The sequence below is a fragment of the Triticum aestivum genome, chromosome 6B (genome assembly GCF_018294505.1).
Source record: "Triticum aestivum cultivar Chinese Spring chromosome 6B, IWGSC CS RefSeq v2.1, whole genome shotgun sequence".
NCBI lineage: Eukaryota > Viridiplantae > Streptophyta > Magnoliopsida > Poales > Poaceae > Triticum > Triticum aestivum.
In genome coordinates, this window is record NC_057810.1 from 540,551,864 (window position 1) to 540,565,412 (window position 13,549).

Sequence of the window (13,549 nt, forward strand, 5' to 3'; positions counted from 1 at the left end):
AAATGAGGTTATGAGGAGAATGTATCAGAAGGCTCAATCTCGTCTGCCTCCGGTTTATGATCCTAGGAACCTTTTCCAGACACCCGGAGCGGGGCCCAGTAACCCGCCGGGAGTAAACTAGGTCACAGTTCCCAAGACCAACACGCCGATTCAACCACAGGTTATGGGACCCCCACGTCTAAATACTGCTCCGCCTCCTTATGTGCCGACACAACCGGGTCATTATTCTAACCCGCTAGAGAACATGATTGCGGCATCGGCACGACTGGCGGCTCTCCTAGCTGATAGCGATTCTCCAGCGGCGATTAAGACACGAAGGATCAGAGATCTTCTTCAGACAGCCTTAGCACAACAGGAGGCATACTCTTATAGTAGAGACAGGATTCATTCAACCCCACGTCCAAGCCGGAGCAAGAGTTATAGCTGACATCTGGACTCGCCCACCGTTTCAAGCAATGCCCAGCACCGCGATCAGCCATGCGGGTATGGCCCGACTCAGGGTGGGGCTCCTAATGTGCATAATCAGGACAGAGTGTGTCAGCTAATTGAGCAGACGGCTCAGCAGGCAGCACAGCTGGCGGCTCAACAGGCAGCGGAAATAGCAACTCAGCAGGTGGCTTATCAGCCCCTGCCGGTTTAACCGACATCGTCAATGGAGGCAGGTGTGGTCACCAGGACTGGGGGTGTGCCTTGTTTGGTGCCGGCTCTACGTAACGAGCGGTTGCCCAAGAATTTTAAGGGGCCTCGTAAGGTACCTAATTACACGGCCGATTTGCGGCTTGCGGCGTGGATTGAGAGTTATGAGATGGCCATGGAGTTACTAGAAGTTAATGATGCTGCAATGGCCAATTACTTCACCATGATACTGGATGGAACGACTCGTAACTGGTTGAAGGCATTGCCACCTAACTCTGTTAGTTCCTAGGCAGAGTTAAAGGAGAAGTTTATCCAGAACTTTAAGGATACATGTAAGCAGCCCATGTCGATTGTGAACTTGACTAGTTGCAGGCAACAGGAGGGTGAGTCCACGACCCATTGGGTGCGCCGGGCTAAGGAGATAATACATTCCTCTGATAAGATGGATGCTGGTTCTGCAGTATTGATGTTAGAGCAAAATTGCCGTTTTGTGCCTCGGAAGATGAAGCTGGGGCGACTCAAGCGCGATTGTTCTGACATGGGCCAGCTGATGGCGGCTCTCGTCAAATATGCTGACTCTGATAGTACCAAGGATCCCGAGTCTGACGATGAGAAGGCAGGGAAGGGAAAGAAGAGGGGCAACGCTAAGGGTCCTCAGCCTAGCCCGGCAAATCAAGGCGGCAACAATAAACATAAGGCGGATGGTAGCTCAGAGTTTGTGGCTAACACCAATGCGCAGGGTAACAATCAACGACGTAAGGGGAGGCCACCTCCTCGGTCTGGCGGGTCAGGTCCTACTCTTGAGCAGTTGTTAAATGAACCTTGTCCGAAGCACGGCACTGAAGAAAAGTCGGCTACTCACTTGTGGAAGGATTGCACTATCATGAAGGCCTTCAAAAATTCCAACATATTCAATGGTAATCACGGGCCCGGTGACGGTTCAGGAGGCGGTGGCTTTCATGGCCCGAAGAATGGAGGTGGTGGTTCTGGTTCCGGCTTTCAGGGCCATCAGAATAATCAAGGCAATTTCAATCAGGGTGGTCAGGGTGGCTACAATCAGCAGTCTGGCCAGGGGGCCAGCAGCAGGAGCAGACTGGCTATCAGAGTAATCCAAAGCAATTGAACAGTGGACATTATCATGTTTTCACCACAAGTTTATGTAAGCGGGATCAGAAGCTTCACAAGAGGGCAGTGAACGTCGTTGAGCCGACAGTTCCTCGATACTTGTGATGGTCTGAGCAGCCCATTACATGGAGTCGGGAGGATCACCCGCCCCGGGTGACAATCCGGGTCACTTGGCTTTGGTGGTAGCACCTCAAGTTGGGGGGTACAAGTTCACTAAGGTACTCATGGATGGAGGCAGCATCATCAATATCCTTTATTATGAGACCTTCCGTCGTATGGGGTTAATAGATAAAAATCTTAAGCAGTCCAATACTGTTTTTCATAGCGTAGTTCCTGGTAAGTCAGCATACCTAGTGGGCAAGATCGAGCTGGAAGTAGCCTTCGGAGATGAGTATGATTCCAGGGCTGAGAAATTAACTTTTGAGGTGGTCAAGATCAGGAGCCCGTATCATGCTCTGTTTGGGCGACTGGCTTACACCAAGTTTATGGCGCGGTCGTGTTATGTTTATCTGCAGCTGAAGATGCCAGGTCATAAAGGGACCATTACGGTCCATGGCAGTCGGAAGGTGGCTCTGGAGTGCGAGGAAGGCGACACAGCTTATGCTCAGTCAGTTTGTGCTGCAGAAGAGCTAAAGTATTATAAAGACAATGTTGACCCGACAGACATGGCATCTTTGAAGAAGCCCACCACAGAGCGTGAGCCGAAGATGAATTTTAAGTCAGCTGAGGACACCAAGATGGTTGATTTTGTTCCTGGAGATTCATCTAAGCAGTTCAGTATCAGTGCCAATCTGGATCCCAAATAGGAAAGCGCGCTCATCGAGTTCATCCGTGAGAATCAGGACATCTTCGCATGGAAACCTTCTGAGATGCCGAGTGTACCGAGAGAACTCGCTGAGCACACTCTCAATATTGATCCCAAGTATAAGCCGGTCAAGCAGTTTCTTCGACGGTTTAATGAGGAGAGGCGCAAGGCCATTGGTGAGGAGGTGGCCCAACTCTTGGCAGCCGGGTTCATCATTGAGGTATTTCATCCTGAATGGTTGGATAACCCGATGCTAGTGCTCACGAAGATCGGCACTTGGCGTATGTGTGTGGATTACACGGATTTGAACAAGGCTTGTCCGGCTGATCCCTTTGCTCTCCCGCGTATTGATCAAATCATTGATGCTACGGCGGGATGTGAGTGTCTAAGTTTTTTGGATGCTTATTCTAGATATCATCAGATCAGGATGGCGGTTAAGGACCAGGAGAAGACAACATTCATTACTCCCTTTGGAGCCTTCTGCTATGTTTCTATGCCTTTTGGGCTCAAGAGTGCCCAGGCGACTTATCAGCGTTGCATGCAGAATTTCCTTCATACTCAGATTGGCCGCAATGTGCATGCTTATGTGGATGATATTGTGGTGAAGTCCAGAGAAAAGGAAAAAATGATACATGATCTCAAGGAGACCTTTGATAACCTCCGGGTCTACAATATGATGCTTAACCCGGCAAAGTGTGTATTTGGTGTGCCACCAGGCAAACTCTTGGGATTTCTGGTTTCTAACAGAGGCATTGAGGCTAACCCGGAGAAGATTAAGGCTATCACCTCTTTGGCAAAACCTAAGTGCATCAATGATGTTCAACGTTTGGCGGGTTGTATTGCTGCTTTAAGCCGTTTCATAAGCAGGTTAGGTGAGAAGGCCATACCACTCTATCAAATGTTGAAGAAAATAGATGACTTTGTCTGGAGTGATGCTGCTAACATTGCCTTTGAGGATTTGTAGAGACAATTGGCTGAGCCGCCGGTCCTTGCTGCTCCCATTGATAAGGAGCCATTGTTATTATATGTGGCTGCTAATGCACGTGCTGTCGGTGTGGCCATTGTGGTGGAGCGTAAGGAGTCTGGTAAAGAATATCCAGTTCAGCGGCCGGTTTACTAGATAAGTGAGGTGCTTCTTGAGTCCAAACAGAGGTATCCGCATTGGCAGAAGCTTGTTTATGGGGTGTTCATGGCTAGCTGGAAGCTTAAGCAGTATTTCCTAGGTCATCCCATCATTGTGGTCAGTTCTGCTCCTTTGGGGGATATCATCCAGAACAGAGAGGCCACAGGACGAGTCGCCAAGTGGGCCATTGAGCTTGGACCTCACGGTTTAAAATATGTGCCTCGTACTGCTATGAAATCTCAAGCACTCGTTGATTTCATCAACGATTGGACAGAGTTGCGGGTGCCTGAAGAGAAGCCGGATAACACATACTGGACAATTCACTTCGATGGATCCAGGCAATTGGAAGGCTCGGGGGCTGGAGTTGTTTTGGCTTCCCCTCGAGGTGACAAATTTTGTTATGTGCTAAGGTTGATGTTTCCCTGTACTAACAATGCAGCTGAGTATGAGGCCTTGCTCCATGGTCTTTGGATGGCTAAAGAGATGAACTTAAGCCAGGTAAGGTGCTTTGGTGACTCAGATTTGGTAGCTCAACAAGTCTTGGGCAAGTGGGATTCCAAAGATCCTCTCATGGCGGCTTATCACCGTGAAGTTGATGCTGTGGCTGGGCACTTCAAGGGTTATCAAGTGGAACACATAGATCGCAGGAAGAATGAGGCGGCCGATGCTCTAAGCCGGCTTGTATCTCAGCGTAAACTGGTACCCCTGAACACCTTTTTGGATGGTTTGCATAATCATTCTGTCAAGTTACCTACAGAGGAAGACTTGGCTGTGCCTGACCCGGAGGCACAGTTGGTGGTGGCTCTTCACGTCATCCCAGATTGGACAGTGCCATACTTGGCTTATATGACCCGAGGAGAGTTGCCTGAGGATGAAACCTTGGCTAGACAGATAACCCGGTGGTCTAAGTCAATGACGATTACCAATGGCGAGTTACATCATCACAGTGTCACTAGGGTGTTTCAACGATGTGTATCTCCTGAAGAAGGACAAGAGATTCCTCGTGAGATTCATGAAGGAGATTGTGGCCATCACACCGATTCAAAGTCCCTTGTGGCCAAAGCTTTTCGTCATGCATTTTATTGGCTAACAGCTCATGCTGATGCAGAAGATCTGGTCAATAAATGTGACGGGTGTCAGAAATTTTCACGGCGAGCTCATGTGCCGGCTCAAGAATTGAGGATGATACCAATTACTTGGCCATTTGTTGTGTGGGGGCTTGACATGATTGGGCCTTTCAAGAGGTCCAAGGACAAAAAGACTCACCTTCTGGTGGTAGTGGATAAGTTCACAAAGTGGGTGGAAGCAGAGCCGGTCAGTAAGTGTGACGCGACGATGGCGGTTCAATTCATGAAAAAGGTCATTTTCCGTTTTGGCTTTCCCCACAACATTATAACTGATAATGGCACTAACTTGTCCAAGGGGGCTATGGAGGAGTTCTGTCAATGTGAGCATATTCGGCTTGATGTCTCATCAGTGGCTCACCCCCAATCCAATGGTCAAGCAGAAAGAGTCAATCAGGAGATTTTGAAGGGTATCAAGCCCCGATGTTTAGTTCCTTTGCAATTAATGCCGGGTTGTTAGGTGGAGGAGTTACCATCAGTGTTATGGAGCATCAATACTACCTCCAACAGATCTATGGGTTATACCCCTTTCTTTATGGTTTATGGAACAGAGGCGGTTCTTCCTAGTGACATCCGCCATGACTCGCCCCGAGTGGCGGCTTATGTGGAAGCTAACAATGAGCAAGCACGTCGGGAGGCACTTTACCTGTTGGATGAAAAGCGTGACTTGAAAGCAGCCCACTTGGTGATTTACCAACATGACCTGCGGCGTTATCACATCCGCCGTGTTAAATCTAGAACCTTTCAAGAAGGTGACTTGGTGCTCCGACTCATCTAGGATCAGACTGATGCACACAAGTTATCCCCACCTTGGGAAGGGCCCTTTGTGGTCAGCAAGAATTTAAATAACGGGTGATACTACCTTATCGATATTCGAGAGCTCAAGGACTCACGTAAGTCGGAGGAGGAGACCCGCCGGCCGTGGAATATAGCTCATCTTCGGCCTTACTACACTTGAGCCATCGGCTCTCATGATGTACATATCTTGGTGATGTATATATTATAAATAATAAAGCAGGACCTCTGTCCTTTTCATCCCCAAAGATCACATGTCTTCACTGTCATTACTTCAAAAAGAACATTGGGGGCTGATCATATTCAAATCTAGCTTAACCCCTTTGGCACAACTTCTTGATCGTATTCGAATCATAGCTGTTCAAACAAACTTGATCACTTGGGGGCTAGGTCATATTCGAATCATAGCTTAACCCCTTTTAGTCCGACTCAGATCGTATTCGAATCAGAGTCGTTAAATATTCTCAAGGTCACTTGGGGGCTTCCTGTTCAAACATAGGTCATATTCGAACCAAAGAGAACATAGCTGTCGGTACCCACTTGATCGGCGCAATGCCAAAACCCACTTTGGGGCTTCTTGATCGTATTCGAATCATAACTTAACCTCTCTTGGGTCCGACCCAGATCGTATTCGAATCAGAGTTGTTAAATATTATTAAGGTCATTTGGGGGCTTCCTGTTCAAACATAGGTCATATTCGAACCAAAGAGAACATAGCTGTCAGTACCCTCTTGATCGGCGCAATGCCAAAGCCACTGGGGGCTACATGGTCATATTTGAACCCTATCTTAACCCCTTTGGGACGGTTTACTGATCGTATTCGAATCAGAAGCCTTAAGTTTGTATTTCTATTCTTTTTGCTTAAATCTTTTTTGAAAGCACTCTTTGGATTTGTCTTGTGACCTTTTTTGTGTCCATGATTTAAGACATATAAAGTTTTTGATTGAGCCGGCTTAACTTTGAGCAATCAGTCGCCCAACGTGTGACAAATTCCGAGAGAAGGTCATGGTTTATAAGCTAAGTCATCACCCTTACTGTCCAGGTCATTTAAACCGGCAGTAAAAATTTGATATCTCAGGTATGATGTTATCGCAGTTATATCGCAAGTTTTGATCAGAATTATTTATAATTCATATTTCACATTTGTAAATATGTGGGATAATTATGACCCGCCCTGCGGTGAGCCGCCGAGGGTCTCTGTGATCTACGTCTCTATGCAGGATTGATTACAGGATTTCTTATGAAAGAAAATAGAAAATCATAAGATGGAGTAAATATATGATGGCGATTTAAATAGTGTTAAGGCACCAAAACGTGCATGAAGGCATGACACAACAAAGTCATTTCTACTCCTATTACATGACTCCCCGAGTCAAAATTATTAAGCATTGTTTTTTAGCAAGGCTACAAACATGAGCCGCCCAACAGATTAGTTCTCTTGGTTGCTTGAAGCTTCCGGATCAACCCTTTCCACTTCTTCGTTCTTCTCCTGGGCCTGGAAGGTTGATGACGACCAGTCAATGCCACTCAAAGCTTTAAATTCAGCTTCGTCATCAACTAGCCCGGCCGGGTCAATCTCAGGAGCGAAGGTATGCTTATGAGTTGGTGGAATCAGGCTTGTCAGGGTATATTGTGGTGTTGGGATTCTTCGGTTCTCTGCATCATAACCCTCCTGGAACTTGGAGAGGTCTGCTTCTTTAGCAATTACGGTGGCTACAGGGTGTATTGCCTTCACACAGGCAGCAAAATCTTCTTGTTGAAAGGGTGCACCATCTTCTTTGAGGCTCGGATACCCAATGACAATGTCAGCCGGGTCTAGTTCCGGAAGCCAAGCCTTGGCCCGGCTCAATGTGGCTATAGCACCGGATCTCGCAAACGCCCGCTTCAGTTCAGTAATCCATTGGGGTAACACAGAAAGCTTCCTTAGCACATCCGCCAAAAGTGTAGGAACTTCATTGGACAAAGCCACGGTGGCTAAGGAGCACTGAGACCCGGTGTAGAGTTGCTCTACCAGTGTATAAATCACCTTCAGCTTTATCAAAGAATCCTGGTTAAGATTTGAGGTCGTGGGGCCTGCATAGCAACGTCAGATGCGTCAAAGAACAAATTTATATGATCATTGAAAAGTATACAATATTTATAACTTGCAGGGCGACTTACCAAAGATTGTGGTAACCATCTGGGTCACATGGAGTTTCAAGCCGGACAGTTCATTGGTTGCCTTTTCAAGAGCCGCTTCTGAATTGACATCTCGTTGGGTTAAGGCATTCTTTTCATCATCCCAAGTTTTTCTCTCTGCCTCAAAGTCGGCCTTCAGCTTCTCTTGTTTAGATACACTGAATTCAAACTTGGAGTTGGCCCTTTGGGTTTTTGTTTCTTGTGCTTGCAGGCGGTTCTTTAAATCAGCAATTTCTGTTTGCAATTGACTGGTGGTAACCTGCACAAATACCGGATCAAAGTCATGATTATTAGCATATTATGTTTAAGTCCCAACCACCTTGCAAGCAAGACTACTTGGCACTTGGGAGCTAATGTCTACTGCGGAAGTCTATGGCGACTCATAAGATTGGCGATTCACAAAATTAAAGTCCCAAGCACTTTGCAAGCAAGACTACTTGGCACTTGGGGGCTAATGCATATTACAGTTCAGACTATGCAGCTAATATGTTCTACAAGCACGTGAAGGACCGACTCATTCATTTTGATTAAACCGGCCCTTGGGGGTTATGAGTTAAGTCAGATTTTTACAGGTTTTTATTCTAAAGGCATTGTTAATAATTGTCTGATGTTTTCCTAAGTCTACAACATATTTTTCATAAGCAATAGACTTGGGGGAAAGAGGAGGTCATAGCTCAAACTTATGGTGCATCTGCTTCACCATGTCGGTTTCAACGTCGCGGCTACTGTGCACTTGGCTGAGATAGCCAGATAAATTTTCTCCGGCACTCATGTGAGAATAATCCGTAAGGTCGAATCTGACCTTACGGCGTTCCAGGAGTTCTTCTTTCGCAGTGCATTTGGCAAGCACAGTAGGCCTTCCCGGATCAGTGTAACTGGTCTTGGTAACTTCAACTTCAGCTTCTTGAGGATCATTTGTCTTGGCGGGGCTTGAGGCTTTAGGATTTTCAGAGCCATCAAGAGCGTGCTCGGTAGGTGGGTCAGCGGCTGATGTTGGCGGTTCATGCATTGGTTTAGGCGGTGGCTCAGTAGTAGAAGTCTCAGGTATAACCGTCTGAAGTACCGGCTCTTTGAGAGTTGGCTCATCAACCGGTTTATCCTTCTTGGCCTTCTTACTAACCTTTGCTTTGCCCCTACATAAGATCAAAAGGTCAGTATAAGCATAAACATTCAAAGTACAAGATAGTTAAAATAATCATTACCCTGGAGCGGTCTTGAAAGCCGACAGATTCGATTGAATAGAGTCACCGGAAGAAGGAGAGGTTTCCTGGTAATTCGAGTCAGAAGGATTCAGTGGCTGACGAGTGAGACCCGCCAAAGGATAAGAGGAATCTAAGACGGAGATGACCTAATTTCGATGTTTTCTTGGTGTATTGGGTAGACCGGAGGAAAGTTCCGCGTCTTTTGTGGTCCGGGTCCACCTCCGGTTCTCATGGATCTGCCGCTTCAAAAGAAATTGAGGATCTTGATAAGCCAAGAGATGTGAAAATCTTACTTTCCGGGTTACTTGGCGGAGTTTTTGACGCGGCAAAGGCTCTGAGTCGGAGGAAATAATAGTTACCTCTTCTTCCACCCCGCGGCTCATGCCCGTGTCATCCTGATCATAATCAGTATCAATAAGGTGATTAAAAAATGAGCCAAGGGAGTCAAGGGCTACCTCCGACTCAGAAGAATCATCTAGCTGAAGCTGCTCAGAAGCACTTGGTTTCTTTCCGCGTTTCTTTGCGGCGGCTCTCCTGGCGGCTCTCTTGGCCTTCCTGTCCCTTTTTGCGCCTTCATGGTCATATTTAACTTTCCAAAACTTGTCATCATCCTGTGAAAATCAGCAAAATTTTGAGTACAGGTAAAAGCATCAATGTTGGAGATAATTTGTTCGGCTTGGCGACTTACCTTTGGAGCCGGATTGGTTTTGCAGAAAGGGCGTAAGCCCACCTTGCCGCAGTCTATTAAACTTTCATTCAAAAGACACTTGGTCATATCATTGATGACATGATCAGGCAGATAGTCAGGGCTGTGTCACTGAGGGTAATTTTTCTTGCCTGAGTAATTGCACATTAGACCAGGGTGGTGGCTTAATGGAATGATCCGCCAGGCGTGCCAGACCCGGACCAAGTCAATACCATTCAGTTCGTTCCCAAGAAGAGCCTTGATTTTGGCCAAGGTGGGGGCGAGTGTTTTGCATTCGGCGGGTGTTATCTTGTTAGGCAGTGGATGATTGGAGTCCAGACGCAGGGCGCGGAAACCAGGCAGAGGATTCTCATCAGCCAGGGAGGTGTCTTGGCAATAAAACCATGTTTGATTCCAGTCCTTTGGATGACTCGACGGGTTGGCATAAGGAAAAATGACGTCTCTCTGATGTTGGATTGAGACGCCGCCGAGTTGCAAGCTCTGTCCGCTGGTACATTCATTCTGGCGGTTTAAATAAAATAACTCTCTGAAGAGTAACAGGTTGGGTTCTTCTCCAAGATACACCTCGCTGAACACTTGAAAATTGCAGATATTAGACACGGAATTGGGTCCGATGTCTTGAGGGCGGAGATCAAAAAATGCAGGACGTCTCTAAAGAATTTAGAGCCGGGTGGTGAGAAACCCTGGTTCATATGATCTGAGAAAACAATTACCTCCCATTCTTTGGGTTGAGGTCTCTCTTCCGTCGAGTCAGGAGCATGATAAGACATGACATCTCCGTTTGGCAGATAACCAACTTTGACAAAGTCTTGGAGAGTCTGCTCGGTAACGATGGATGGAACCCAGTTGTATGAGTGTAAGTGCATCTAGTGCCCCTTAGTGATTTTGGTGTATTGAAGACTTATAGGTTAAGAGACTGATGCGTTTGTGAGTGTACACATGTCTATAAGTCTATGAGGAGTTTGATATTTACAGAGAAAGTCGACCCCTAAAAATGAAGTTCTTCGTCTGAAGACTTTGGATTTTTGAAGACTTTCTGAAGACTTTGAAAGTGAAGAAATTGGTGTGACCTTGAAGACTTGGCAATCATTCGAGGAACATGAAGCGTGAAGACTCTTGTTTTTACTGTTTCATTTTCTCTTTCTTGAGTCATAGGAAACACCGTACTGTTAAATGGGGTCGAGGAAATACTAAGGAAAAATTTCCATGTGATGCTCAACTCAAAATCCTACACGTACCAATCCTTTCGAGTGAAGCCATTGGAAATCTCGCACAATTCAGTCATATTCTTCAGTGACAGAGACAAAGTTCTTCTGGTCTCTGAGGAATTTGTTCTGACTGAGGAGTTAAGAATTCGCCAGTGCGGATTGCCTACAAAGTGAGGAACATGATAGCCCTGAGGTATTTGAGAGTCAAATATTCTGACCGTTGCTGTGCTACGCGGCAGCTGTCCCAAAATATCTACCCACCTAACAGTCATATCAGACAAGGGCATTTATGTCTTATCATGTCGGGCTGCTCCCTAGGCTATAAATAGCCACCCCCTACAACCACTAGTTAGTTGGCTGCTCCAAGAGAAACTGACACTTGTCATTTGAGAGCAACCCATCCTCCTAGGACTTTGAGTGAAAATGATCAAGTGAGGAAATCCCAAACCCCAAACCTTCAAACCCCAAAGTGATTGAGCATCACTGAAGAGATTGATCCTGCGTGGATCCGATGCTTGTTTCCTTTGAAGACTGTGCTTCTTCCAGACGGTTAGGCGTCAAGGTCTAGAGCATCCAAGAGGAATTGTGGATCGCCGAGTGACCGAGTTTGTGAAGGTTCGGAAGTCACCTAAAGACTTACCACGAGTGATTGGGCGATGTCTGTGTGACTTTAGCTCAAGGAGAATACGGTGAGGACTGTGTGTCTGGGACTGGGTGTCCTCGAGTTTAAATACTCAGCCACTCCAACCAGATGTACAACTAAGACAGCAGTTGGAACTGGTCTACCAAATCATTGTCTTCACCGAGCTTACTGGTTCTATTTCCTCAACTCTTTCATTTCCCCATCTCTGTTGTTGTGTGCTTGTTCATATCTGTTTGAAGACTTTGACTAAAGACTTTCTCAATTTCCTCAGTTCAATTTCTTCAGTCTGTCCGTCTTCATCTTGTGTTATCCTGTGATTACGCTTTCTGTGCTCTGTGCTTGTCTTCATTTCATCATGATGACTATGCTTGTGTTCTGCTATGTTTACTTTTGAGTACTTATTTATTCCGCTGCAAGTAGTTCTTCAGTTAGGAATTTCCTCACTAGCAAATTCCTTAGTGAAGAATTCATAAAATCGCCTATTCACCGCCCTCTAGTCGATATAACGCTCTTTCAATTGGTATCAGAGCGAGGTACTCCCTTGTTCTATGTGATTTTGGTTTAACCACCCGGAGTTTTAGTTATGTCGACCGCAGGTATGATCAAGGTCTCTGCTGGGTGTCCTACCTTCGATGGAACGGACTACTCCTACTGGAAGAATAAGATGCGAATGCATCTTGAGGAAATTGATAACGATCTCTGGTATGTTGTGGAAAATGGTGTTCCCTCAGTCACACCTTCCCTGAATGCTGTTGATGTGAAGAGATTCAAGCAACTCGATTCTCAAGCGAAGAATATCATATGTGGCCATCTGAGCAAAGGGCAATATGGAAGAGTGAGTGCTTTGGAAACTGCTAAGCTTATCTGGGATAGGCTCTCCAAAGTAAATGAAGGAGTCTCAACTCAACGTGACTCTCGTGTCGATGTTCTTCGCAATCTCTTCAATCGCTTCAAACGACTCGACAATGAAAATGTTCAGCAAACCTTCGATCGCCTCACTGATATCTCAAATGAGCTTCAAGCACTTGGCGCCACTGATATCACCGACCATGAGGTGGTGAAGAAATTGCTAAGGTCGCTCGATTCTTCATTTGACACTCTGGCACTGGTGATTCAAGAGCATGCTGATTACAAGTCACTTGATCCTGCTAATATCCTCGAAAGGCTAAACACTCATGAGTTCTAGCTTGCTGAGAAGAGAGATCTCTATGGTTCGAGCTATGGCAAACCACGTGCTCTGAAGACCAAGGCAGTCTCTGAGTCTGAAGAAGAGGACTCTACCAGCAGCCTTGGTGATCCTGAAGAACTGAGCCAGGAACTTGCACTGCTTGTGAAGAAATTTCAGAAGTTCTCAAGACGTGGTCGCTTTAGAAAATCCTCAAGGAGCAACGATTCCTCATCTTGTGACTACAAGAAAAGGTTGTGCCACAAATGCAAGAAACCTGGTCACTACATTCAAGATTGTCCTCAGTGTGACAAGGAACTAAAGAAGAAGAACTACAAGGATTACAGTTCTGATGATGCCAAGAAGAAGAAGAGATCTTCAAAGTCTTCATCATCAAAATCCTCGAAGCCTTCATCTCACAAGAAGAGCAGCTCCAAGAAAGCTCGGGCATTCATTGGCAAGGAAATGGATTCTGAGGCTGAATCTGAGGATCATGAGGAAGAGGAGGCATCCGAGGAGTCCGAGTCTGGTGTGGCAAGCCTAGCTCTTGCTACTGCATTCGTCAGCAAGTCTATCTTCAACTCTAAAGAAAATGGCAACACCAACAATGCTGATGAAGGCAATGATGACTACACTCCCACCTATTGCTTCATGGCAAAGGGTGCGAAGGTAATTAAATACCCCTCCTCTGAATCTAGTGAGGATGAATGTGATGAAAATCTTAAGCCCAACTACTCTAAACTTGCTAAGATTGCTGTGAAACAACAAAAGGCTATTGAAAAGCTTCAAGACATGCTAGACAAAAGTGATGATATGTTGGGTGAAGAAATGGATCGCAC